This window comes from Triticum dicoccoides, chromosome 2A, assembly GCF_002162155.2.
Source record: "Triticum dicoccoides isolate Atlit2015 ecotype Zavitan chromosome 2A, WEW_v2.0, whole genome shotgun sequence".
NCBI lineage: Eukaryota > Viridiplantae > Streptophyta > Magnoliopsida > Poales > Poaceae > Triticum > Triticum dicoccoides.
Window position 1 is genome coordinate 245,599,757 of NC_041382.1, and position 6,823 is coordinate 245,606,579.

Genomic DNA, 6,823 nt, shown 5'->3' on the forward strand with positions numbered 1-6,823 from the left:
ATAATGATGACCCTCAGGAGCGCGACTCCCAAGGGAAAAGAAAAGGCTAGGTGGCGAATGGTAAAACCAATGTTGGGCATTGCTGGAAGAGTTTTACTTAAGGCGAACTGTCAAGGGGTTCCCATAATTACCCAACCGCGTAAGGAACGCAAAATCCGGGAACATGACACCGATATGACAGAAACTAGGGCGGCAAGAGTGGAACAAAACACCAGGCATAAGGCCGAGCCTTCCACCCTTTACCAAGTATATAGATGCATTAATTAAATAAGACATATAGTGATATCCCAGTAAGTAAACATGTTCCAACCAGGAACAACATCTCCATGTTCCAACAAGGAACAAAACTTCAGTCTTCACCTACAACTAACAACGCTATAAGAGGGGCTGAGCAAAGCGGTAACATAGCCAATCAACAGTTTGCTAGGACAAGGTGGGTTAGAGGCTTGGTTCAACAATATGGGAGGCATGATAAGCAAGTGGTAGGTATCACAACATAGGCATAGTAAAAGAGCGAGCAACTAAGCAAGCAAAGATAGAAGTGATTTCGAGGGTATGGTCATCTTGCCTGAAATCCCGCAAGGAAGAAGAACGAGTCCATGAAGAAGACAAACGGACGTAGACGAACGGTTCCTCACAAACGCGACGTTATCGGAACCAACCCGAAGAAGCAACACCGGAAAGAAGCACACAACATAGTAAACAACCACCACATAAACATGGCATGATGCGCAAACAAGTATGATGCATGTCCGGTTTAATGAGGCATGGCATGGCAAAGTGCACAAACAATCCTACAAATTAAGTGGAGCTCCATTATGCAACGGAGTTGTATATTGAAGAAAACACCACGTGACTTATTTAGTTCTCTCTCGTTTATGTACCCAACAATATTAAATGTTGTTAAACATGGCAAGAGGCGAGGCATAACAAAACTATACCATCTAAACAATTTAAATGGGGCCGGATATAACAAACAACAAACCCGGTAAATCCCCATATGCATTAGTAATTTATTGCAACAACAATTTTAACCAATCTTAAAGTTGTTATCATGATGCGGATGACATGAGCAAGTTTATGCAATATTTATTAAAAGTTGATAAGAGCATTTTGGAAGCATTTGTCACCGTGGTGGAAAGAAAGGGGGTGCCACGGCAACGATAACGGTTCCGGTAGCTCATGGAAATACCGGTGCAAAAGGAAAAGTGACGGGAGCATGCAAAAAGATGGTGGGGTGATCCCGGTTACCGGGTTCCCACGAGTCAATGACAGCATGGCAACGAGGAGGAACCATTAACGTTCACGGGCGAAAACAACAACTAAACATGCATCTCATTCAACACATGCTTTCGTCCACGGGTCATTGTCTCGGCGGTTATACCTTCCAGGTGCATTCTCGGAGCGGTTCGGGTTCGTAGAGGAAGTAGGCGTTCTCGCGACGGTGGTGGTACAAGGTCGTCGTAGAAAGTAGTCGTACTCGCGATCTTGTCGGATCCACGGTGATGGTAGTGAAAACTTGGCGAATCCGAGTTCTTCGGAGGTCGTCATCGAACTTGGTCAAATACATGACGTGGGTAGACGTTCACTCGACAGCCTTCGGCGACAGTAGTTGTTCTCATTTCGTCGTGGAACTTGGCGATTTTGGAGACGGCGGAAGACGAACTTGGCGGTCCTCGTTGACCTAGTACTTGGTGTTTCCTGGTTCGGTGACCGTTTTCGGCATCGGACGTCGAGGTACTTGGCGGACTCGCACGGGCAGCAACATGTAGTTGAACTAGGGTCTCAGTCCTGGCGATCAAAAGGGTACTTGCGGTATTGATGAATCCGTAGTGGTATTGGGCGAGATGACGGCCACGGCAGTCTTTGAACTTGGTTTTTCCTGTATAAGACTCCACGGGTCCTGGGAGGACTCGGCGATGGCCATGTCAATGAGGCGACAGTAGATGATGAAGCACGGAGCAACAACTCGAGTCGCGGGAGCAGCAACTATCACGGGCGGAGGTCGGGCTGGAGCTCCTGGCCGCAGCGGCGCGGCGCCCGAGCAGGGTCCAGCGGCAAGGCAAGGCGACGAGGAGGAGCCTGCGAGGGACCCTGGCGGGGAGGCGGTGGAGGACGGTGCACAACTGAAGTGAGTTCGGCGGCGCCGTGAGCCGGCAGGGTGGAGCCGAGGAGGACGTCCGGCGACGACCGGTGCTGGGGCTCCAGCGAGCTCTGGCCAAATCGGTTGGGACGAGCAGTGCGGGGGCTCCTGCTGGCCGTGGAGGACGAAGGATGCGGGCACGGGAACGAGGTAGGACTTGGCAGAGGAAGCGGGAGGCGGCCATGGCGCGTGGAGGAGAAGCAGGAGGAAGGCCATGGCAACGAGGAGGGGCGCGCGGGATCGGGCGTGTGCGGAGACGGCGGCCTCGCGGACGAGGGAGGCACAGGCATGGGACAGCGCTCGTCGGCGGGCCGGCGTTGAGGAGGGATCGGGTCGAGGCACGAGGAGCTCCTCTCCCTAGCGATGTGCGTGGAGGCGGCGCAGGAGGGATCGATGGGAGAAGGAGAGAGCGAGAGATGGGGATCGGGCTGCGGGGACTCCTGGCGGCGCGAGGAGGTGGACGAAGGGAAAAAGAGGACCGAGGGGGATCGGGCTAGGTTAGAATTGGTGGGGGTCGGCTGGGCCTATGGGCCGACGCGGGAGGTCTGCTGGCCTCGCTACGGGTGGCCTAGGTGGGCTGGCGCGAGAGTGGGCCTAGGGAGGCCCAGTTGGGCTCTCTGCTCCCTCTCTCTCTTTAACTTTATTTCTAAGCATAAAACAAAATTGGAGAAGAAAAGAAAGATGGAGGGGGTTTGGGAAAGAATTAGCGCACGCAAATAATATTCCCGGACTTGCAAAAATGCGCTGGTTCCAAGAAAAATATGAGAGGCATGATTGCAAGGATTTAATTCAAAGTCATTTGAATTTAATTCAAATGGTTTGAACAAGGGCTAGGAATTAGAGGTGTCCAAAAATGTTCCGATTTTTGGTGGAGCTCCGGAAAATGACGAAAGAATTTATGGGCAAAGTTAAAGGCCAAGAGACGTGATGACTAAAGCATTGGGATTTTGCAAGTGTGTTAAGGTGAATTCCAAAAGAATGGAAATATTTATAATAGCTCCCTAATATCGGGAGGATATGTTATAAAGAGAATCACCATGTGAATTCCCTCGGTTTAAATGGACCGAAGATCCATGCAATTTATTTAGTTGAGCTTTAAAATGGGTTGCATGATGACATGATGCAATGCACATGATGTAGAGATGAATGCAACCGACGAAACAAATCAACAACGAATCTCGGAAACACTGGAAGGCATCCGAAGCTCCGGTCTTGGGGCGTTACAGGTTCTTCCTCTAAAGGTAAAATCGTTATACAAAGTTAATGTTATTCTACTTGTAAATTTCTGTATGTCATGAGTATTTGATACCGATCCGTTGCTCTCGTTTTTCAAACCGATGCAGGGACTACAGAGAGCTCACAAGGAGAGAACGAATGAAGTCATGATGCAAGTCGGAAATAGTGATGGGTCGCTGCTTGAAAGACCGTCGAAGTCATGTCTATAGTTTATCTTCAAGATTTATCTTAGAACTGAAATAATAGTTATTTTGCTTCAAAGTTATGTAATGCATTATCCTATTGGTTGTGCAATGGATATTCTTATAAGTTTTAAACAATAGTTGTTCAGATTATTATGAGAATATAGTTTTTGATTAAACTTCTATTTAGTGATGGTTTATTCACGATGAATTAATATTGAAGTTTATGATTTATAACATTAAAGCTAAATGGCTTAAGAAGACTCATAAAACCACTTGTGTGTGGGGCACTTCTTAGTTATATCGGATAATTAATATTCATAAGAGATGAAGTATAAAAGTCTTTTATTGACTAAATACATTGTGAGGTATGATGTCCAATGGATATAATAGGGCACGGTGAATATTCCATCAATGTTATGAGTAAATATGATTTACTTAATAAAACATAAGGACTAAAAATATTTGAAATAGTTCAAAGAAATTCAGGATGAATATATAATATCATTATGACAAAAGATAAACATGATTCTTCTTTCATGAAGAAATATATCTAAGTCATAAGTTTAGCAAGCAATTGAATAATTGTGGAATTATTATTACCGATCTGCTCTTATTAAAGTTTTGGGGATTTATAACTAAAAAAACAATATATTCACTAAAATTATGCACCATCTAAAAGTCTAATAAAACAATAAGGATTTATACAATATTTTAGACCAATGCTTGGTTGTAGGTTTTGTATTCTTTCCACACAAAAATTCATAGGGCAAAATGTTTGCTAGGGAATGAATACTTTTTGAGAAAAGGTTTACTTGTTAAAAGGAGTAAGCGGGAGGATGATACAACTTTTTGAGATTATTGAATCTCTAGCTTCAGGTATAACAGGACTAAACCAAAAATGTTCTAGAATATTTTTATCCGTAAAACTAAGCAAAGAAATTACTACATTAAATGTAGGAATTTCAGTTAAAACGGTAACAAAATGCAAAGGCGAGGAAAGATTATAAAATCTACTAATAGTTCATCTTAAAAGAAGTTGAGACCTGCGCACTACAAGGAAGCAGTGATGGCGCCTAGCTAAAACATGTATTACTTAAACATTGAAATCCAAAGTGAAATCCATATACAAGGAACATGTTTTAAAGTTGGTGAAATCTTTAGAAGGTGCATAAATGGATCTTAGAATATTCATGGATAGTTGATGTCTACTACGCAACCTTCTTCTTGTAGATTCTTGTTGGGCCTCCAGGCGCAAAGTTTTGTAGGACAATAGCAAATTTCCCTCAAGTGGATGTCCTAAGGTTTATCAATCCGTGGACGGCGTAGGATGAAGATGGTCTCTCTCAAACAACCCTGCAAAAAATAACAAAGAGTCTCTTGTGTCCCCAACACACCCAATTTAATGATAAATTGTATAGGTGCACTAGTTCGGTGAAGATATGGTGATACAAGTGCAATATGGATAGTAAATATAGGTTTTTGTAATATGAAAATATAAAAACAACAAAGTAACTAGTAACAAAAGTGAGCAAAAGCGGTATTGCAATGCTTGACAACAAGGCCTAAGGTTCATACTTTCACTAGTGCAAATTATCTCAACAATGATAACATAATTGGATCATATAACAATCCCTCAACGTGCAACAAAGAATCACTCGAAAGTTTCTATCAGATAATGTAGGACAAAAACGTGCATCAACCCCTATGCATAGATTACCCCAATGTCACATCGGGAATCCGCGAGTTGAGTGCCAAAACATACATCAAGTGAATCAATAGAACATCCCATTGTCACCACAGATATCCCACCGCAAGACATACATCAAGTGTTCTCAAATCCAATACTCAATCCAACATAACGAAACCTCAAAGAGCAAGACTCAATTCATCACAAGAAGGTAGAGGGGGAAGAACACCATATGATCCAACTATAGTAACAAATCTCGCGGTACAACAAGATCGTGCCAAATCAAGAACATGAGAGAGACAGAGATCAATGATGCGGCTTGAAGCTACGTCGGTATTTCCCCAAAGAGGAAGGGATGATGCAGCACAACGATGGTAGGTATTTCCCTCAGTGATGAAACCAAGGTTATCGAACCAGTAGGAGAACCAAGCAACACTATGTAAACAACACCTGCACACAAATAACAAATACTCGCAACCCGACGTGTAAAAGGGGTTGTCAATCCCTTTCGGGTAGCGGCGCCAGAAATTGGCAAACAGACGTGAGAGAGTAGTAAATATTTATAGATCGGATCGCGAGAATGCGAGATAAAATAAATAAGAATAAATTACAGCAAGCTATGTTTGTATTTTTGGTTCAATAGATCTAAAAATAAAAGCAAAGGAAAATAGACCACAAAGGCAAATAATATGAGAAAGAGACCCGGGGGCCATAGGTTTCACTAGTGGCTTCTCTCAAGAAAAATAGCAAATGGTGGGTAAACAGATTACCGTTGGGCAATTGATAGAACTTCAAATAATCATGACGATATCCAGGCAATGATCATTATATAGGCATCACGTCCAAGATTAGTAGACCGACTCCTGCCTGCATCTACTACTATTACTCCACACATCGACCGCTATCCAACATGCATCTAGTGTATTAAGTTCTTGGAGAAACAAAGTAATGCAATAAGAACGATGACATGATGTAGACAAGATCTATTTATGTAGAAATAGACCCCATCGTTTTATCCTTAGCAGAAATGATACATACGTGTTGGTTCCCCTTCTGTCACTGGGATCAAGCACCGTAAGATCGAACCCACTACAAAGCACCTCTTCCCATTGCAAGATAAATAGTTCAAGTTGGCCAAACAAAACCGAAATATTGGAGAAGAAATATGAGGCTATAAGCAATCATGCATATAAGAGATCAAAGAAACTCAAATAACTTTCATGGATAAAAAGATAGATCTGATCATAAACTCAAAGTTCATCCGACCCCAACAAACACACCACAAAAAGACTTACATCATATGGATCTCCAAGAGACCATTGTATTGAGAATCAAACGAGAGAGATGAAGCTATCTAGCTACTAACTACGGACCCGAAGGTCTACAAAGAACTACTCACACATCATTAGAGAGGCACCAATGGAAGTGGTGAACCGCTCCGTGATGGTGTCTAGATTGGATCTGGTGGTTCTGGACTCTGTGGCGGCTGGAATTAATTTTGTTGGCTCCCCTAGGGTTTCTGGAATATTGGGGTATTTATAGAGTAAATAGGCGGTCCGGGGGGGACCCGAG